This window comes from Neophocaena asiaeorientalis, unplaced genomic scaffold (genome assembly GCF_003031525.2).
Source record: "Neophocaena asiaeorientalis asiaeorientalis breed wild unplaced genomic scaffold, Neophocaena_asiaeorientalis_V1.1 scaffold86, whole genome shotgun sequence".
NCBI classification, from domain to species: Eukaryota; Metazoa; Chordata; class Mammalia; order Artiodactyla; family Phocoenidae; genus Neophocaena; species Neophocaena asiaeorientalis.
In genome coordinates this window covers 1,249,023-1,272,410 of record NW_020175039.1, presented here as the reverse complement: position 1 = coordinate 1,272,410, position 23,388 = coordinate 1,249,023, and the positions used below count along the sequence as shown (strand labels likewise).

General features: G+C 36.9%; 1 pseudogene; it reads right to left on the bottom strand.

The window, feature by feature from the left end:
* Positions 1-22,507: 22,507 nt before the first annotated feature.
* On the bottom strand, positions 22,508-23,217 carry LOC112411928 (proteasome subunit alpha type-2 pseudogene; annotated as a pseudogene).
* Between the last annotated feature and the right edge of the window lie 171 nt (positions 23,218-23,388).

Below are 23,388 nucleotides of genomic sequence, written 5' to 3'. Positions count from 1 at the left end.
CTGACCCTAGGTCACAGGACCTCGTACCTCTGTTACCAGAACATGCCTTTCCCTCCATGTCTTTGTTCATGCTGTTCCCTCTACCAATTATACCTTTTTCCTAACCATTGTCTGTCAAAACAATATCCATGTGCATTAGTGTGCTAGGACTGCTGTAACAAAGTGTCACAAACTGGGTGGCTAAAACACCAGAAATTTATTGTCTCACGATTCTGGAAGCTAGAAGTCTAAGATCAAAGTGTTGGCTGGGTTTGTTCCTCCTGATGACTATGAGGGAGAATCTGGTCCATGCCTCTCCCCAGCTTCTGGTGGTGGTCTGGTCATTTTTGGCACTCTTTGCCTTGTAGATGAATCATTCCAATCCCTGCCTTCATGTTCCCATTACATTCTCCGGGTGCGTCAGTGTCCAAATCTCCCCTTTTTATCAGGACACCAATCAAAGTGGTTTCGAGACCAACCCCACTCTAGTTTGACTTCATCTTAACTAATTACATCTGCAACCACCCTATTTCCAAATAAGTTTACATTTTGAGGTACCAAGGCTAAGGGCTTTAACATAGGAATTTGGGGGAATACAATTCAACCCATAACACAATGGTTCAATTCTTACATCAAAAACTACCACTTCATTTAAAAATGCTCCCCCTCAAAAAAAAAAAATCTTGAAGTTCCAAGGCAAGATGTAAGTTCCTCTCCTCTGAATTTACAAGGTTGATTCACACTGAATGACTTTCAAATGTCTTATGGTACATCATACATACATGTATGTTTTTCTCCTGAAGGTAAGATTGATGTCTTGTTGATCTTCATATTCTCTTCATGAATAATACCTCATCCGTGTTTGCAGTATAGAATTTTAATCTCCTTTTCATTCTTGTGTAGTCACTTTTTCATTCCTGTTTTTCTACCAAGAAGCCACACCCCATGGGGGGTTCACTCCCTGGCAACATACATCACCACAGAGCTGAGCTGGTGACATACATGAAGTAACCACATTCCTTAACATTTTAGCTGATGTTTGAGAAGCCTTACCATAGCAGCACAGACATTTCTCATAAATAAAGCCACTTGGTCCAGAACACCAGGCTAGTGTCTTACACAGGTAATTATACACGTGCTTAAATTCTTGCTCTACCAGCAGAATGCCACTAGACTTATCATAAAGAATTTGACATATTTAACCTGCTAAACCTGCAGCTGAAGACAAGAGCCTCTTCAGATTCCAAGGAGCCTGTGTTGTGTGGCTTTTTCTAGTTGACACTAGTAGCATCTCAGACAACTACGGGGTTTATAGGTAAGGATTGCAGAGGATTCCAGAGACTACTACTTCTAACGTTATTTCCGTTCCCTGAAAAAAATACACATTTAATCACAGCATCTACATAAATATTAATAAGTTTATGCTCATGCAAATGATGTAATACCTTAAAAGCAGCATTTAAATGCCTGCACCTAAAGCTAGTATATAAAAGACAAGAAAGACTGATCTATTTGAGATTCCTCACCTTTTACTCTTTATTTCTTGCATATCTGTTGTTATTTATCTTATCTAAGGTTGCCAGCCAGTTTCACTCTCTCCTCTCTACCCGTTCCTTTCACAGATTTCCAAGAGCCAGCATGGAGAGGATGGGATGTCTTTCTGCTACCCCATCTGTCTCTGGCTTCACTCTTTGTACAAGAAGCTTGTTAATCAGGAGAATCTTAAATATAAGTCAGTGATTCTCATCCCTGACTGCATATTAGAGTCACCTTGGGAGATTTAAATGATTCTGATCTCTCAACCCCAAATTTTCTGATTTAATTAGTTGTGAAAAGGGTCCATGCACAAGCATTGCTTGGATATTTCTGAAGAGCTTCCCAGTGATTCTAACATTCAGCCAGTTTAAGAATCGCTAAATTAACTTTAGCCTGTCTCTCAAAACCATTGTTTCTGAATGTGTGATCCATAGACTTCCTGCATCAGAGTCATCTGGGAAGATTACTAAAAAGGTAAATTTCTAGGTCTTATCCCAAACCTACTGAATCAGAATCCGTGGGACTGAGGCCCAGAAATCTGCTTTCAACAAGTTTTAAATGATTTGGAAAACTCGAAAATGACTATTCTAAAACAGTAGTTTCCCAATTCCTTTTTCTGGGGCTTGTTTTTGGTCAATTTTTGTCACTCAAAGGTAAGACCTATGACATGCCATGATACACACTGTTGGCTGGCTGACCCAGTAGCCAATTCTAGCCTGGTTCTCCCACTTGCCTTCCAATGTAGATGCCAGAAAAGCTGAATATTCACTTTTGTAGGATCTCTCTCAGCTACTAGAAATATGATGACACTATGACCCAGTATAGCAAATAACTCACAAAGGGAGACCTGCTAGTGTGACTGGGAAACTCTTGTTTCTTTATAAGAAGGACTTGTATAAGCTACATACTCCTGGCTTCACCTCTTCCCTGTTCTTTCTGCACCTTTGAAACTGGATGTGACACCATCTTCTGACCACGGAGGAGCAAGAGAAAAGACAAAAGACCAGCACACTATGGCTGAAGAAGTAAAACAATGGAACGACGCTGGCTTGTTGATATCATTAAGAAGTCCACAAATGATTCCAGCATTCCTAACTGATAAAGGACTTTCCTCCATAATCCATTCCACAGATGAACCACATTCAAAGAAGCATGATGCATTAGAAGTCTCAATTTTTATTCCTTTTCAAGCATTTAATATTGTCCAAGAATTAGTCTACAAAACCTAATATATAAACCCTTGTACCACAGTCTCCACCTTCACTTCCACCCTGTCTAATCTTGGAGGTCTTTCATTCTACTGCCTCCCATCTCAAAAACAGAACTATCTTACCCAAGTCATCTTGCTTCACCTTGAGGTCCCTTGAGTCCTTCTTTCCTCCTCATAATGCTCTGTCCTCTCTCGGAGGACAGAGTACATTCACTGGTTATTTTCTTACTCCCCTAAGAGAATGGGAGGAGCAAGAAGAATTCAAGAAGAGTACGGAGGGCTTCCCTGGTGGTGCAGTGGTTGAGAGTCCGCCTGCCGTTGCAGGGGACGCAGGTTCGTGCCCCGGTCCGGGAAAATCCCACATGCCACGGAGCAGCTGGGCCTGTGAGCCACGGCCACTGAGCCTGCGCGTCCAGAACCTGTGCTCCACAATGGGAGAGGCCACAATAGTGAGAGGCCCGCGTACCGCAGAAAAAAAAAAAAAAGGATGAAGGATACAGAGAGTGGAGAAGCTATGGACACTTCATTTTAATGATTTTTAAACCCTCACACAAAGAAACCTAAAATGTAAAAACGGCATAGGCTTAGAAATTTTAAGACTGAAGACACACACCAGTCAGAATGGCCATCATCAAAAACTCTACAAACAATAAAGACCCAGCTCCACTCAATGACTAGCAAGCTACAGTGCTGGACACCCTATGCCAAACAACTACCAAGACAGGAACACAACCCCACCCATTAGCATAGAGGCTGCCTAAAATAATAATAGGGTCACAAACACCCCAAAACACACCACTGGACATGATCCTGTGCACCAGAAAGACAAGAGCCAGCCTCATCCACCAGATCACAGGCACCAGTCCCCTCCACCAGGAAGCCTACAACCTTACCGACTGGGAGCAGACACCAAAAACATTGGGAACTACAAACCTGCAGCCTACAAAAAGCAGACCCCAAACACAGTAAGTTAAGCAAAATGAGAAGACAGAGAAACACACAGTAGAGGAAGGAGCAAGGCAAAAACCCGCCAGACCTAACAAGTGAAGAGGAAATAGGCAGTCTACCTGAAAAAGAATTCAGAGTAATGATAGTAAAGATGATCCAAAATCTTGGAAATAGAATAGACAAAATGCAAGAAATGTTTAACAAGGACCTAGAAGAACTAAAGAGCAAACAAACAATGATGAACAACACAATAAATGAAATTTAAAATTCTCTAGAAGGGGCTTCCCTGGAGGCACGGTGGTTGAGAGCCTGCCTGCCGATGCAGGGGACATGGGTTCATGCCCTGGTCCAGGAAGACCCCACATGCCGTGAAGTGGCTGGGCCCATGAGCCACGGCTGCTGAGCCTGTGCGTCCAGAGCCTGTGCTCCACAACGGGAGAGATAGAATTGAGGACAATCTCAGAAACCTCTGGGACAACATTAAACGCACCAACATTTGAATCATAGGGGTCCCAGAAGAAGAAGAGAAAAAAAACGGGCTGAGAAGATACTTGAAGAGATTATAGTTGAAAGCTTACATAATATGGGTAAGGAAATAGTTAATCAAGTCCATGAAACACAGAAAGTCCCATAGAGGATAAATCCAAAGAGAAACACACCAAGACATATATTAATCAAAATATCAAAAATTAAATATGAAGAAAAAATTTTAAAAGCATCCAGGGAAAAACAACATACAAGGGAATCCCCATAAAGTTAACAGCTGATCTTTCAGCAGAAATTCTGCAAACCAGAAGGGAGTGGTAGGACGTATTTAAAGTGATGAAAGGGAAAAAACTAAAACCAAGATTACTCTACCCAGCAAGGATCGCATTCAGATTCGACCGAGAAATTAAAAGCTTTACAGACAAGCAAAAGCTAAGAGAATTCAGCACCACCAAACCACCTTTACAACAAATGCTAAAGGACTTTCTGTAGGCAGGAAACACGAGAGAAGGAAAAGAATTATAATAACAAACCCAAAACAATTCAGAAAATGGTAATAAGAACATACATATCAATAATTACCTTAAGTAAGAATGGATTAAATGATTCAACCAAAAGACATATAATGGAAACCAAAAGAAAGCTGGAGTAGCAATTCTCATATCAGACAAAATAGACTTTAAAATAAGGACTATTAAAAGGGATAAAGAAGGACACTACATAATGATCAAGGGATCGATCTGAGAAGAACATATAACAATTGTAAATATTTATGAACCCAACATAGGAGCCCCTCAATACATAAGGCAAATGCTAGCAGCCATAAAAGGGGAAACTAACAGTAACACAATCATAGTAGGGGACTTTAACACCCCACTTTCACCAATGGACAGATCATTCAAAATGAAAACAAATAAGAAAAAACAACCTTTAAATGATACATAAAACAAGATGGACTTAATTGATATTTATAGGACATTCTATCCAAACACAACAGAATGCACTTTCTTCTCAAGTGCTCATGGAACATTCTCCAGGATAGATCATATCTTGGGTCACAAATCAAGCCTTGGTAAATTTAAGAAAATTGAAATTGTATCAAGTATCTTTTCTGACCACAATGCTGTGAGACTAGATATCAATCACAGGAAAAGATGTGTAAAAAATACAAATACATGGAGGCTAAACAATACACTACTAAATAACCAAGAGATCACTGAAGAAATCAAAGAGGAAATCAAAAAATTCCTAGAAACAAATAACAATGAAAACACAACAACCCAAAACCTATGGGATGCAGCAAAAGCAGTTCTAAGAGGGAAGTTTATAGCAACAAAATCATACCTAGAAACAAGAAACATCTCAAATAAACAACTTAAATTTACACCTAAAGCAATTACAGAAAGACGAACAAAAAACCCCAAAGTTGGCAGAAGGAAAGAAATCATAAAGATAGGATAAGAAATAAATGAAAAAGAAATGAAGGAAATGATAGCAAAAGTCAGGAAAACAAAAGCTGGCTCCTTGAGAAATTAAACAAAATTGATAAACAATTAGTCAGACTCATCAAGAAAAAAAGGAAGACTAAAATCAATAGAAATAGAAATGAAAAAGAAGTAACAACTGACTCTGCACAAATACAAAGGATCATGAGAGATTACTACAAGAAACTATATGCCAATAAAATGGACAACCTGGAAGAAACGGACAAATTTTTAGAAAAACACAACCCTCCGAGACTGAACCAGGAAGAAATAGAAAATATAAACAGACCAATCACAAGCACTGAAATTGAAACTGTGATTAAAAATCTTCCAACAGGGCTTCACTGGTGGCGCAGTGGTTGAGAGTCTGCCTGCCGATGCAGGGGACACGGGTTCGTGCCCCGGTCCAGGAGGATCCCACATGCCGTGGAGCGGCTGGGCCCGTGAGCCTGGCCGCTGAGCCTGCGCGTCCGGAGCAAAATCTTCCAACAAACAAAAATCCAGGACAAGATGGCTTCAAAGGAGAATTATATCAAACATTTAGAGAAGAGCTAACACCTATACTTCTCAAACTCTTCCAAAATACAGCTGATGGAGGAACACTCCAAAACTCATTCTACAAGGCCACCATCATCCTGATACCAAAACCAGACAAAGATGTCACAAAAAAAGAAAACTACAGACCAATATCACTGATGAACATAGATGCAAATATCCTCAACAAAATACTAGCAAACAGAATCCAACAGTCCTTTCAAAGGATCATACACCATGATGAAGTGGAGTTTATCCCAGGAATGCAAAGATTCTTCAATATACACAAATGAATCAACATGATAAATCATATTAACGAATTGAAGGACAAAAACCATATGATCATCTTAACAGATGCAGAAAAAGCTTTCAACAAATTTCAACACCGATTTATAATACAAACCCTCCAGAAAGTAGGCATAGATGGAACTTACCTCAACATAGTAAAGGTCATATATGACAAACCCACAGCCAACATCGTTCTCAATGGTGGAAAACTGAAACCATTTCCACTAAGATCAGGAGCACGACAAGGTTGCCCACTCTCACTACTATTATTCAACATAGTTCTGGGAGCTTTAGCCACAACAATCAGAGAAGAAAAAGAAATAAAAGGAATCCAAATTGGAAAAGAAGAAGTAAAGCTGCCACTGTTTGCAGATGACATGATACTATAAATAGAGAATCCTAAAGATGCTACCAGAAAACTACTAGAGTTAATCAATGAAATTGGTAAAGTAGCAGGATACAAACTTAATGCACAGAAATCTCTGGCATTCCTATACACTAATGATGAAAAATCTGAAAGAGAAATTAAGGAAACATTCTCATTTACCATTGCAACAAAAATAATATGTAGAACTACCATACGACCCAGCAATCCCACTACTGGGCATATACCCTGAGAAAACCATAATTTAAAAGGGCTCATGTACCACAATGTTCATTGCAGCTCTCTTTGTAATAGCTAGGACATGGAAACAACCTAAGTGTCCATCAACAAATGAATGGATAAAGAAGATGTGGCACATATATAAAATGGAATATTACTCAGCCATGAAACGAAATGAAATTGAGTTATTTGTAGTGAGGTGAATGGACCTAGAGACTGTCATACAGAGGGAAGTAAGTCATAAAGAGAAAAACAAATACCATACGCTAACAAATATATATGGAATGTAAAAAAAAAAAAAATTGTTCTGAAGAACCTAGGGGTAGGACAGGACTAAAGACGCAGACATCGAGAATGGACTTGAGGACATGGGGAGGGGGAAGGGTAAACTGGGATGAAGTGAGAGAATGGCATGGACATATATACACTACCAAATGTAAAATAGATAGCTAGTGGGAAGCAGCTGCATAGCACACGGAGATCAGCTCGGTGCTTTGTGTCCACCTAGAGTGGTGGAATAGGGAGGGTGGGAGGAAGACGCAAGAGGGAGGAGATATGGGGATATATGTATATGTACAGCTGATTTATTTGGTTATACAGCAGAAACTAACACACCATTTTAAAGCAATTATACTCCAATAAAGATGTTAAAAATAAATAAATAAATAAAAATTAAAGGTACTAAATGCAGAGTATAATTTCCATAGCTAAAAAATGTCATTAGTACCAGTTATTAGTTCATCTATTTTAGTAAAATGATTCTCCTTAGAAACTGATTTTCCTTCGTTAAACATGCTGAACCCAAATAAAATTGAGGGCTTATAATTACCAGGAGAAGGAAAGATCAACTGCATTGATACTGTTCCATAGGCTGTCCTTTTCATTTCTTCCCTGTGAATCATATGAACTTTAGTGAGCTCTCACACCCATGTTTTTCATTAAGGAACAGGTAATGCATTTAGCTTTCTTTTTATGACTCAGTCTAGAGAACACTATGATCTGGCCCCTGGGGTTTTGAAATAAACAAACTACTCCCTCATCAATATTGAGATAACCTCAGAGAAGCTGAGAGATAGGTTTTACTCAGCATAGGAAAAAACCAGTACATTTCACAAATACATATATATATATATAAATATATACAGCACGGTGATAGAAGTTGTCTGCCAAGGTGTGTGACACAACACCCACCTGGGCTTGCAGGTCAGGAGGGTAATTCTCTCTGACACAGCAGCTTCCAGGGTCAACTCTGAGAGGGAAGCTAAGTACTGATTTATCACCTGCATTGGGAGTACTGATTCCCACTGCTCTTCCGATTCAGGCAGTAAATCACCTATACGTTTTGTACCCACATTATCATTTGAGGCACAATTTGATTCTAACTACAAAGGGAGCAATACTTGGGACTCGGTGGGGGTGAGGGGCCGGGATCTGTCTCCTTCATTGGTGGGGCAACATATGTATAGCCCCCCATCCCCATAACCAACTATATACCTTCCTTTTATTTCACAGTCTTGCTTTTCCTGAAATATTCTCAGCATAGCCTTCCCTGTTGAGTTAACACATTACTCTTTTTTTTAAATAGCTTTATTGAGGTACAATTGATATACAAAAAACTGCGTATGTTTAATGTATACAACTTGATGAGTTTAAACATATGCATACACCTGTGAGACCATCACTCCGATTAAGGTAATAAACATATCCCTCAAATTCAAAAGACTCCTCCTGCCCCTCTGTGGTTTTTTTCTTTGTTATTTTGTGTGTGTGTGTGGTAAATACACTTAACATGAGATCTACCCTCTTAACAAAAGTTTTAAGTGCACAATACAGTGTTGTTAACTTTAGGCAACATATTATTATAAAAATATTGTTGAAAAGGAGCTACATTTGCACAGTGTGCTCAAGGAGAAAGACTGTTTATCCTGCTCTTCCCCTAGCAGTGCTTCTTGTCATTAACAGATTTTAAATGGTCACTAAATAATGTCATCACTGTCCTAAAGAAAGAGAAACTATAGGATGTATTCTTTAAAATGACTTTGTATGGACTCTTGGAACAAACTGAGATCTAAGCTATATGGACCCAAAGTCTTATCCTCTCCCAGATGTTATTTCTTACCTCCAAATGACATTCATTCAGATGAAGAAGGCAGGGTTTTTTGTTCATTACAAACAAGTACAAATACTGTTAGAAAACATGTCCCAATCTATTCTTAGCACTTTTGAAGTCTCTCAATTTCATAAAATCTAACACACATTGTTTCTACTCTTTCCTGGTCATTCAACCAAATTTTCTCTAAGGTCTCTTCCTCTCCAACACAGGAAATGGAGATTGACTCAGTCTGCACACACATACAAAGCTAATGTCTTTATCATCCTGACTACAATACAAGAACCAATTTAAGTCATCTACGTCTCAGACTCCTGCCTCTGTGTTTTGAATCCAGCCACCTTGTCCTCTTAGGAATGGCTTTATTATCCCACCTCAGCAACTAGCCCTTCTCCCTGGTAGAGGGGCATTAAGATATGACAGGGGAGGAAATTATTGTTTTGATGCAGAAGCTAAATCCAGGAAAGAGTGGGGTAATTGTCAGGTAACTTGAGGTGGGTAACAATTGAAAGGGAGTGGATTTTTGACTCAGTTGTAAAACTTGACCTCAATTATGGGAAAATTTCAAATCAGTTCCAAGCACAAAGTTAGTTTACTTGGATTGTGTTAGAGGCAGAAAAGGGGATGTGAAAGTTAGAGAAAGTTTAAAGGAGGACAAGTATGTAAGAAAGGAAAATGAGGAGAAAGAGGCTGAACCATCCAATTAATGTTTAATGATAACTCATGGTGCTGCCCATGAGTCACTTAATATATTGTTGACCGAAGATGTATTTAGATACCTCCCTACCTATTTAAAAAGAACATAAGGTACTTTGGATTCATCATGAGACGTTTTGCGTGGATATGATGAACAAAGATGAGTTATGACTCAGTGACTAACTAGAGGAAATGAGTCATAGGATGGAGTATGTAGCTGTTTGAGCTTCTGCACCAAAATCAGCCAATATGACATTCAGTTTGTAAACTTACTGAACACTATTACTATTGTTAATATATTCATTTATCAACATAACATGCATTTCTTGATCCTGTAACTTGAGATCCAACTTTATAATTGTTTTCTCTCAAGAGCCAAGAGATTTTTACTTTCTTTTTTTTCCAAGTAAACATCTGCATTGATCATGGAATTTATTCAAATTACAGGAAACTCATAAATACAATGAAATAATCTATGCTCTCTTCCTGTGGGGCATAACAATTCATATGTATTAAAAAGAAGCCAATCATGGCAGCTGTGTCACAGCCGCATCATAAAATATACAACCTCAGGGTCTAGAAAATGATTCATAATTTATCCAATGAAATACAAAATACCAAATTTTTCATGTTAAAGGAAAAGATGGTCTTAAATTTCTGTTGCATTTGGTTCTCTTATATTCATCCAAACACTTGGATTCATATTCATAATGAATAAACATCTCTTTTTAAAGCAAAGTGAGACCCTGAAGATAGAACATATTTTCTTTTTTTCCAGCGTTACTGAAGTATAATTGACAAATAGAATTGTACATAAAGTGTACAACTTGAGGAATTGATAAATGTGTATTATGTATCGATAGCCATAATCAAGTTAACACAACCACCCCTGCACAAAGCTATGCTGTGTGTGCTTGTGTGTGTGTGTGTGTGTGTGTGTGTGTGTGTATGGTGAGAATGTTTAAGATCTACTCTCTTAGCAAATTTCAAGTATACAGTACAGTATTATTAACAACAGTAACCACGCTGTACATTAGATCTCCAGAACTTATTCATAACTGGAAGTCTGTACCCTTTGACCAACATCTCCCCACTTCCCCTCCCCCACCTCTGACAACCACCATTCTACTCTGATTTATGAGCTTGACCTTTTTTTAAGATTCCATATATGAATATGATCATATAGTATTTTTCTTTCTCCGTCTGGTTGATTTCACTTATAATGTCCTCCAGGTTTATACATGTTGTCACAAATAGCAGATTTGCTTTTTTTCTGGCTAAATAATATTTCATTGTATATAATTATACCACATTTTCTTTATCCATTCATCTGTCAAGACAATGAGGTTATTTCCATATCTTGGCTATGTGAATAATGCTGCAACGAGCACAGAAGTGCATGTTTTCTTCAGATATAAACTCAGAAGTGAGTTTGCTGGATCTTATGGTTGTTATATTTTTTATCTCTTGAGGAACCTCTGTACTGTTTTCCATTATTGTTGCACCAGTTTACATTCCCATCAACAGTGCACAAGGATTCCCTTTTCTCTACATCCTCGACAACACTTGCTTATTTCTTGGTTTTTTGATAACAGCCATCCTAGCAGGTGTGAGGTGATGTCTCATATTGGTTTTGATTTGTACTTCCCTAACGATTAGTGATGTTGAGCACATTGTTATGTATGTGTTGGCCATTTTTATGTCTTCTTTTGAGCAATGTCTATTCAGGTTATTTGCTAATTTGGATTACTTGGGGGTTTTGTTTGTTTGTTTGTTTTGCTATTGAGTTTGAGTGCCTTATACATTTTGGATATTAACCCCTTAACAGATGTATGGTTTGCAAATATTTTCTGCTATTCTATAGGTTGTCTTTAAATTTTGTTGATTGTTTCCTTTGCTGTGCAGAAGATTTTAAGTTTGATATAGCCTCACTTTATTTTTGCTTTTGCTGCATATGTCAAGGTTTTCTTCTGGGATTTTTATGGTTTCAGTCTTACATTTAAGTCTTTAATTCATTATGAGTTAATTTTTGTGAGTGGTATAAGATAGGGGTCCAGTTTCATTCTTCAGCATATGGCTGTCCAGTTTTCCTAACACCATTTATTGCAGAGACTGTCCTTTTCCCATTGTGTGTTCTTGGAGCTCTTGTCAAAGATTAGTTGACCATGTATGGGGTTTTATTTCCGGGCTCTCTATTCTGTTCCATTGACCTATGTGTCTGTTTTTAATCCTGGTACCATACTATTTTAATTACTATAGCTTTGTAATATAGTTTGAAATCAGGAAGTGTGATGCCTCCAGCTTTGTTCCTCTTTCTCAAGATTACTTTGGCTATCCAGGGTCTTTGTGGTTCCATATGAGTTTTAGAACTATTTTTTCTATTTCTATGAAAAATACCATTGGGATTTTGATAGGGATTTCATGAAATCTCTAGATTGCTTTGGGTAGTATGGATATTTTAACAATATTAATTCTTCCAACCATGAATGCAGGAAATTTTCCCCCTTATTTTTGTCTTTTCCAATTTCTTTTATCCATGTTATACTTTCCAGTGTACAGGTTTTTCACTTCCTTTGTTAAATTTATTCTTAAGTATTTCATTCTTTTTGATGATATTAAAGAGGTTGTTTTCTTAATTTCTCTTTCAGATAACTCATTGTTAGTATATATAAATACAACTGGTTTTATATATTTACTTTGTATCCTGCAACTTTAGTGAATTTGTTTATTAGTTCTAACAGTTTTTTGGTGGACTCTTTGGGGTTTTCTATATATAAGATCATGTCATCTGCAAACAGAGACAGTTTCACTTCTTCCTTTCCTATTTGGATGCTTCTTATTTCTTTGCCTTGCCTAATTGCTCTAGCTAGGACTTACAACACTGTGTGAGTAAATGTGGTGAGAGTGGGCACCTTTGTCTTGTTCCTGATCTTAGAGGAAATGTTTTCAACTTTTCACTGTTGAGTGAGCTTTTCATATGTGGACTTTATTATGTTGAGGTACATTCCTTCTATACCTAATTTGTTGAATTTCTATCATGAAAAGATGTTGAATTTTGTCAAATGCTTTTTCTGCATCTATTGAAATGATCATATGATTTTTGCCTTTTATACTGTTAATATGATATATTATCAAATTTATTGATTTGTTTATATAGAATCATCCCTGTATCCCAAGCCCAAATCCCACTTGATTATGGTGTTGAATCGTTTCAACATGCTATTGAATCTGTTTTCTAATATTTTGTAAAGTGTTTTGAATTTATGTTCATCAAAGATATTGCCTGTAATTTTCTCTGCTTGTAACATCCTTATCTGGCTTTGTTTATGATGTTAATGCCAGCCTCATAAAATGAGTTAGGAAGTTTTCCCTCCCCTTCAGTTTTGGGAAGTTCAAGAAGGATTGGTGTTACTTCTTCTTTAAATTTTTAGCAAAATTCACCCAGGAAGCCATCTGATCCTGGGCTTTTCTTTGTTTGGAGACCTTTAATTACTGATTCGATCTTACTAGTAATTGGTCTTTTCAGATTTTCTATTTCTTATGGTTCACTCTTGGTAGGTTGTATGTTTCTAGGAATTTTTCCATTTCTTCTAGGTTATCCAATTTGTTGGTGTGTAAGTGTTCATAGCAGTCTCTTATGATCCTTTGTATTTCTGTGATATCAGTTGTAATATCTCCTCTTTCACTTCTAATTTTATTTATTTGAGTCATCTCTCCTTTTTTCTTAGTCAGTTTAGCTACAGGTTTGTCAATTTTATTTTTAAAAAAAAACAGCACTTAGTTTCACTGATCTTTTCTGCTGTTTCTCTAGTCTGTATTTCATTTATTTCTGCTCTGATCTTTATTATTTCCTTCCTTCTGCTAATTTTGGGCTTAGTGTATTCTTTTTCTAGTTCCTCAAGATGTAAATGTAGGTTGTTTATCTGAGATCTTTATTTTCTCTTAATGTAAGCCTTTTTCACTATAAACTTCCCTCTTATAACTGCTTTTGCTGTGTTTCATAAGTTTTGGTATGTTGTGTTTCCATTTTTCTTTTTTTAAGATACTTTTTGATTTTCCTTTTGACTTATTCTTGACTCTTTGTTCAGAAGGGTGCTATTTTATTCCACATATCTGTGAATTTTCCAGTTTTCCTCCTGATTTCTAGTTTTATGCAATTGTGATCAGAAAACATACTTGATATTTCAATCTTCTTAAATTTGTTAAATCTTGTTTTGTGACCTAAAATATGGTCTATCCTGGAGAATGTTCTCTGTGTGTTCAAGAAGAATGTATATCAATGTTACTGTTGAATGGAATGTTCTTTAATGTCTGCTAGGTCCATTTGGTCTAAGTGTCATTTAAGACCAGTGTTTCCTTACTAAATGTCTGTCTAGATGATCTATCCATTGTTGACAGTAGGGTATTTAAGTTCCCTACTATTATTGCATCACTGTCTATTTTTATCTTCAGATTTGTTAGCATTTGCTTAATACATTTGGGTACTCTAATGTTTGGTGCATATGTATTTACAATTTTTGTATCCTGTTGTGCAATTGACACCTCTGTCATTATGTAATAACCTGTTTTGTCTTTTGTTACAACTTTTTATTTAAAGGCTATTTTTCCAATGTAAGTATAGCTACCCCTACTCTCTTTTAGTTTCCATTTACATGGAATATATTTTTCCATCCATTCACTTTCACCCAATGTCTGTTCTTAAAGGTGAAGTGAGTCTTGTAGGAAACATATAGTTGGGTCCTTTTTAAATCCATTCAGCCATTCTCTGTGTTTTGACTGGATAAATAATTTATTTACATTTAAAGTAATTATTGATAGGTAAGGACTTACTAGAGTCATCTTGTTATTATCCTTGTCTTGTTATTTGTCTTCTTGGCTTCAATATGCAACATCATATATTGAATATATACACATTTATTTAAAATATTTGATCAATCATCATTACCTAAAGGTGTTGGCAGGATGTACAAATTACTTTTGATAGGTAGAAAATCAAATAGCTGCTCAAGATTTTTATTTTCCATTCCTGATCTCCATGGCTTGACATCTCCTGAGAAATGTAACCTCATCTGGTGTAGAAAAAAAAAATGATAATGACCCAAAGATTCACTAATTTAAATCAGGAATTGGCAAATTGGCATTTCTATAAGTGATCAGATAGTAAATATCTTAAGTTTAGTGGATTTTACAGCCTCTGTCACAACTTCTCTGCTGTGTAACACAAAAGTAGCCATAGACTGTATTTAAAAGAATGGAGCTTGCTGTGTTCCAATAAAACTTTATCTACAAAAACATGTGGTAAGTCAAATATGGCCCACAGACATAGTTTTTCTGACCCTTATCTAAATTATCACAGGTGATTTTACATGTCCTACTCTTCATTAATCAGGTAGTAATGAGAAAATGAAAAAGATAAAACAGTAAAATTTAGTCATGAGAATAATCCATAGGACTTTAGTTCTCAGAGAATAACATGACAAACATCTTTTCCTCCATATTTAACTGATAGTAATGTCTTGAACTAGTGGATGGTTCAAAGTAAACTTTGGCAAGATAACCAACAGCAAATAGGACTCGCTAATGTAAGAGAGGAATCAATGATGAGTCCAAACTTCTCAGCATAAGTAAATGGTGATGCCATTTATTAAAATAAGAAAGACTATGTAGGAATATACTTGTGGCTGGGGTTAGAATTAAAATTCTAGATTGGAATGTTGATTTTGAAATGTCTATAAAACATCAAAGTAGAACTGCCAGGTAGGCTGTTGAATGTACTCAGAGAAGAGGTTTTTGACTAAAAAGATAAATTTGGGAGTCATCAACTCATAGATGGCATTTAAAGCCATAGAAATGGATGAAATTAGGCAGAGGATGTAAAAAGAGAAAGCAAGACAAGGAAAGATCTTGATGTACTTTCTGAATCATCCAAGAGAGAACTAATCACATTCAGCATAGTTAACTAGTGCTGAGAGGATTTTATTGTACTCCCAATCTTGATGAATCTATAATATGTGAGTGGCAAAAAACCCACTTTTCTATTCCCCAAATAACTTTTTTTTCAAATGTATTGGATCACATAACCTTTCTCCAAGAACTGTCTTGGCGTACATGTTCATCTAAACAAAATTTGGGAAATGCTTATAATTGTGATTAGTGTAATACATTTAATATAGCTTTTTTTTCGTTTTTTAGTCACATGGTGCGGTATGCAGGATCTTAGTTCCCCAACCAGGGAGTGAACCCATGCCCCCTGCAGTATAAATGCAGAGCCCTAACCACTGGATCACCAGGGAATTCCCATAATATAACATTTTTTAATAAACTGATTTTCTTATACACATCACCTATTTTTTTCTACTCAAAGGGATAATACTAGCCTTCACAGCATGAAGAAAAGCTGCTGATTTCAAATAATCTCTGCAATTCAGACTTGCAGTGCATTTTTATTTCTATCTATATAACATACTCAATGCACTCCCTCTTGTGGTGTTACCTGCCCAGAGATATAGGTAAATTCCCTGCAGTTTAATAATGTGAAGAGAACAAAAAAGAGTGGATACTTTCTGTCATCTGCTCAAACATTTTATCCTTCACATGTACAAGACCACTCCCTATTTTTAGGAAGGTAATAGGAAAAGGAAAAGGGAATAATAGGTGAGAGAAGAACAAGAGTGCTCAAGACAATGAATTTATTGCAAACAGCCATTCCATTTTCTGGAGAATGGGGAAAGAGGTGGAGTAGTTCTACTTTCAGTATGGTTGAGTGGCTCCTATCAGACCAACCCTCCAGTAAATAACAGCTACAAACTCTGGACAAGATATAAAACAATTAACTGAAGGTACTGAAGGGTGAACAGAAGCAGGCAGAAAATGGAGTGGAGTCAATATTTATAAAAAGAGAATGGCACTAGGTAAAATTTTAGTTTTATAACTTTCTGATGGATGGGAGTCTTTTTTTTTTTTTTTTTTGATGGATGGGAGTCTTAAGGATAAAAGAACTAAATTGAAATTTGAGCTGCCACCTACTGCAGGAGAGACAAAAATTTTCTATTTCAGTACAGCCAAGTGACCAGCCTGATTTTTTTTTTTTAAATCAATATTCTTCAAAGGAACATAATAGAATCAAGAGTTTCTATAACACATTCTTCACAATGTCCAGGATATAATACAAAATTTCTCAACATATAAATAAATAGAAAAACATGGCCCATTCTCAAGAGAAAAGACAATATAATATAGACCAGTCCTGAGATGACTCTGATGTTGACATTAGCAGATTAGGATTTTAAAGCAGCTACTATAATTATGCCCAAGGATGTAAAGGAAAATATTCTCATAGTGTGTGAAAATTAGGACATCTCAGCAGAAAAATAAAAACTATAAAGGAATCAAATATAATTTCTTCTCCTAGAACATGCTATATATGAAATTAAAGTGTCACCAGATGAACTTAACATCAGAGTGGAGACGATAGAGGAAAGATCAGCCAACTGGAAACTAGATCAGTGGACGTGATCCCATCTAAAGACAAGTAGAGGGACTTCCCTGATGGTCCAGTGGTAAGGAATCTGCCTTCCAATGCAGGGGACGTGGGTTCAATCCCTGGTCAGGGAACTAAGATCCCACATGCTGTGGGGCAACTACTGAGTTTGCACACCTCAATGAGAGAGCCCACTTGCCACAAACTACAGAGCCCACTCACACTGTAGCCTGCGTGCCACAACAAAGAGACCATGTGCCACAACTAAGACCCAACACAGCCAAAAAAATAAATAAGCAAATAAAATAAATAAATATTTTTAAAAAATAAAGACAAGTAGAAAAGAAGATTGAAAATATGAAAGGAACAGAGCCTCAGGGACTTGCGGGACAATATCAAAAGGCCTACTATATGTGTAATTGGAGTCCCAGAATGAGTGAAGAGAAACTATGGAGTAGAAAAAATTTTTGAAAAAATTTTCAATTTCAATAGGTGAATTGTTTTCAAATTTGGTTAAAGTAATAAATTTACAGTGAACACCAAGCAGAATTAATGCAAAAAGAACTACTCCTATACCCATCATAGTCAATCTGGTGAAAACCAAAGAGAAAATCTTAACAGTAGACAAAGAAAAATAACACATTACACACAAAGGAAAAAGAATCACTGACTTCTCATCAGAAACAATGATTTTTAAAGTGCTGAAATGTTTTTTTAAACAGTGAATGCAAAATTGTATCTCCAGCAAAATTATCCCTCAAAAATCAAGATCAAATATGGACATTTTCAAATAAGAGAAAACTAAGATTTCATGGCCTGCAGACCTACACTGCCAAAAATGGTAAAGTTCTTCAGGCTGAAGGGAATGGAAACCTAAATCTTCAGGAAGAAATGAAGAGTATTAAAATTGAAAAATATATGCAAATATGTAAGAGATTATTTTTCTCTTAAATTTAAAAATATTGACTATTTAAAGACCCACATTGATCCAAATATTTGAAGATAGACAGGATTTTTCACTTTTCATCTAAATGTTATCAAGCTTAGATCTTACAAGGTCATCAAATTTGTCCTGGCATGAAACTGACATTTGAATATAATAGTTATTATTCTCTGAAATTAAATATATGTTTTCTATCAACATTTACTTGTCACATTCATTCTCTTTGCATTTTTTTCTCCCCTTTATAGAGAAATGTGTTTGGAGTTAATAAGCTTAGCAAGCTTCTAGCCTAATAGGATTATTCTCAGAACATCTCTTTTGAAAGGGAGACATTTCCTAATGGACTTTCTTTTAAAGAGATTTCTGAGTTGTGAATCAATGATAAATAATGAACACACTCCTGTGTAGTTAGAACTCCTAGGTCCCAGAATATGTACTTTATACATTGACTCTGCTGACATTAAAGTTAAAATAAAGATCGAAACATGTTCAGATAAGGGTAAAATTCTTAGAGGAAAACAATAAAATTTATACCCCCTGGAAAAGAATTATAATGTAAAATTCCTCCAAAAAGCAAAGTGTAATTTAAAAATTAACTTAAAAATGCATTCAAACGCTGGTGGACAGAAGAAGGAAATTATGTACTATTTAAAATCTTGAGCAAAACTATCCAAAATAAAGTCATCAAAATCATATTATATTCAGAATCTTTTCCTAGTTTCTAGAGGTAAACAAAAAAAAAAAAAAAATGTTTTCCCAGTTCTTGCATTTGCCTGCTGGACATTTGTTCTGGGTACACTGACAATGCCTCAGTATCTATGTATCAGCAGTTAAAGTCATCTTCTGTCTTGAAACATTTTCTCTCCTAACTTCTCACTCCCTAGTATCACCATTGTCATTGTCTCTGAAGTTCCAAACTTAAAAATGAGGCTTGGTTTCCTCTTACCTCTCATAAAAGGACTGACCATGCCCTGACTATGTTTTAATTGCTAAGTTTCTCTAAACTAACCTTTTGTTTCCCTTGCCCCTGCCTCCAATCTAATTCAGGCTACCGAATATGTCACTTTTCACCAAGAAACCTGGATTTGGGGATAAAGAATACAGAGGTAAAAAAGATATTGTCCGGGCCTTAAATTAACTGGTATGTATTGAGCATTTAAATTAATTCATCTAATCTTACTACAACTCTATGAGGGAAACATTATTATTATTATCCCAACTTTAGAGAAGACTAATATAGAGAGAAATTAAGTAACTTGTCCAGGTAACGCATCTATGTACAGTAGGCCTAGACTGAAGTCAAGTCAAAGTATAAGTCTTAACCAATACAAGTGTTGCCTTCCAGGGTCAGGTACTCAGGTCATAAGGTAACCTGACGGCATCACCATGCCTTTACTCCAGGACAAGTCCTCTCCAATCAATTAAGTTCAATGTGCCAAAACACGGTAGTCATAGAAACTTGTTCCATGGATCAATACCTGTTTTTTTCTGTTATACTCTCCTTCACCCTCAGCTTTAGAGGAAAGATAAAGATGGACTCTATCTAGCTAATTGGCAATATTTTCTTGTGTAGGGGGACCAATCTATCCTATATCCCAGTGGGTTCATCTTCTGCTGGGTTGGCCTTAATTATTTATCGCTTCCCTGCTCTCAGTCGCTAAGGTCACTCCTATCCAGAGGAAGAAGCATAAGATGCAAACAAATTTTTTAAACTTTTTATGTTATATTAGAGTATAGTTGATTAACAATGTTGTGATAGTTTCAGGTGTACAGCAAAGTGATTCAGTTATACGTATACATGTATCTATTCTTTTTCCATTTAGGTTGTTACATAATATTGAGCAGAGTACAGTATAGGTCCTTGTTGGTTATCCATTTTAAATAAGATGCAAAAATTTTAAAGCAGCTGGAGTTTAAGTGTCCCTGCCAGACCTGGAAGAAGATAAAAGAACCGTTGCTACTGAAAACGCCAGTACCACCAATAGAAAGCTATTCTTCCATGATCCTGAAGATACAGAAAGAGAAGAGCTGGAGAGGGAGAGGAGAATTTATGGAGCTGCCGAGGCTGCTTCCATAACTGGAAATTTTTCCATTGCCTTTTGGGATGAACTTTCTTAGTATGAAATCCATCTTCAATTGTGCACGAGGCCTCTGGTGGAGGAACTCTCTTCCCCTCTAAATCTGTTTATCCTATTAGCACAGATTAGGAAGAGGGTCCCAGAGACTGGGCTAGGATAGCCTGGAGGCCAAGGAGGACCTGCTCCATATGGGAGCCCAGGAGCAGAACGTTTTGTCCAACCATCTATTCATCATCTCCACAACCAGTGTCTGCAAGCAGCTTTCAGCCAGAGCCACGGCTTAAGGGGCCATACTCTTGGGAGAAACTGGCAGGATCTGAGCTTTTAGCCTGTCAAAATCCATACTGGCTGGCACAAGAACAGAGATTCCTTTTAAAATTGAACATGTCAGCCAAATTAATCCTATTAAACTCTAAATGACCCTTCATTGAGGAAAGCACGTTAAGAAGATTGTTGCTATATTACAATTCCTTCTCTACCATAGAAATCTTCTTAGGAAAAGAGAATTTTTTGAAATGTCATAGAATGTCAGAGGTAGAGGTAATCTTGAAAGACTATAGACTGCCTTAGTAATCATCCCATGCAACCATTTTATTTTACAAATGCTTGGCATAAGGAGAAAGAAAATTCATCAAAGTATGTGAATCACCTAAGGTTTTTTCCTTAATTGAAACATAAAATATATATAATATATTATATCTATAATTTGGTTTATGAAATAAAATAATAAATTCTGATGATTTTTAGTCCCTTAAAATAAATCTCAGTATACTCTTATCCAAAGCCTCTTCTAAGGATAACTTGAAATACCACTCCTGTGTTGATGCAAATGTCTACTCTGGCCAGACTGATCTTCTCTCCACCATTAGAATAAGCCTTACAAAGCATTTCTTTCTGAGCTCTAACCCACTCGATATATTTTCACAGGTTGAGTCCACTGTCTTCACTCCTGTATTAGTATACATATCTTGACTTCTTTCTTCCCTGTGGACTTAATTCTAGGTTGAACTTTTAACATGGTAGAAAGTTCTCAAACTGCAAGTTTGGGGCTTCCAGTGTCAATCAGACTTTAGGAAGAACAAGCAAAGTCCAGCATGAGATACACTATTGCCAACTATCACTAACAGTAACATTACAGCTAATAGGTAGAGAGTGCTTAGTAAGTGTGAGACAACTTAGTAAGCGAATTACCTCATTATCATGGCACCTGATTTTATCTGGAGGTTGGTGATATTAAACTCTCCATATTTCCTACAAAGAAAGAGGCTCAGGGACTTCCCTGGTGGCACAGTGGTTAAGAATCTGCCTGCCAATGCAGGGGACAAGGGTTCGAGCCCTGGTCTGGGAAGATCCCACATGCCGCGGAGCAACTTAGTGCGTGTGCCACAACTACTGAAGCCTGCACACCTAGAGCCTGTGCTCCACAATAAGAGAAGTCACCACAATGAGAAGCCTGGGCACCACAACGAAGAGTAGCCCCTGCTCGTCGCAACTAGAGAAAGCCTACGTGCAGCAACAAAGACCCAATACAGTCAAAAATTAATAATTAATTATCAATTAATTTTTAAAAAAGAAAGAGACTCAGAATTAGGAAATTCTCCCAAGGTCACATAATTAGAAATAGTAGAACCAAAATTTTAATCCTAGCAGTCTGATATCAGAGTCCTCTCTCTTAACCACTATGCAAATAACCCTGCCTATAAACCTATGATGGACCATAGTGAGAGACAAAGCTGGAAAATAATTTGTGATTAGATTTATTGGGAGGCTTCAAATTTTGTGCTACAGGGCACAAAAGAGGGGCACCTAACCCAGCCTGGGGGGAGTTCCAGGAAAATTTCATAAATGAGTTTCCTTCAGAGCTGAGTTTTGAACAAAAAGTAGGAGTCACACACTATGGCAGAGGCGTTCTCTAATCAGTGGGAAGACCATTGAGGAAAGAATGGAGGTATAAAAGGGTGTGGGGCACTTTTTTTAAACAATTTATTATGATTTATGTTTCATTTTAAAAATGTCAGTCCATTAAACTATGTAGAAATAAGTATGAAAAAGTTGACAAGACAAAGTATAATTCAGATATGTTTAAGTAGATAGATTGTCTGAAATTCTGGATTTTTCAGTCACTTTATTATTATGCTAGGGCAGCTAAGTAATCCTTAACTTCAGCTGGAGTAAGACGTGTAAACCTGGTTTCACTGAAGATTCCAACTTCTATGTAATCTTCTGTCCTTTGCCCTTCCAAACTTTCCTCTAGGATTAATTTGACTGTATGAGTGGCATCTTCAAGTTCCAGATCTTGGTTATGTCTTTTCTCAAGGAAAGATTTCCCATTCACATAGTTCTTTCCCATTGATGTGACTTTCCAGGCAAAGTAAGGTCCAGATGGATCTGACTGAAATAAATATGGTCATCCCTCATTCCATCCACAAATAGTTAAAAAAAAAAAACCTCCAAGTGGAGGCACACCACCTGACTGGGTGTATTCTTGCATCACAGAAGTTAAGCTCTGTACTAGCAGAGTTATGAGAATGGTTTCTCAGTAAACAAGATAGATTGCTGAAGTAGTTTTCCAGCTCTGTGCACCGGCACTCTGAGATCTGGACTTATGCCACCGTACACCAAACCTCTATGCTTGGTCATCACGTCCACTTTGTGCACACTTCACTCATCTTACAGAATGGAGTTCTGTTTCTTCCCAGTTGCTGATACCACACCATTTGCATCTATAATTCCCAGTCAAGCGGCTCCTCCAGCTACAGCAGACAAAGCATATTCAATCTGGACAAGTTTTAGATACAGGCTGAATGCGGTCAGCGAAAAGCTATAAATATGCCTCACCATCTTTACCTGGAGATCCCTTTTTTGTCGTTTATAGCAGCTTTATTCATAATTGCCAAAAACTAGAAACAACTCACATGCCCACTCATCAGTGAGGAAAGCAGAGTGAGTTCACTGATTGTTGAGTAGGCAGTTGGTGGGTATCAAAGGATAACATTAAAAACTCCCAAACCA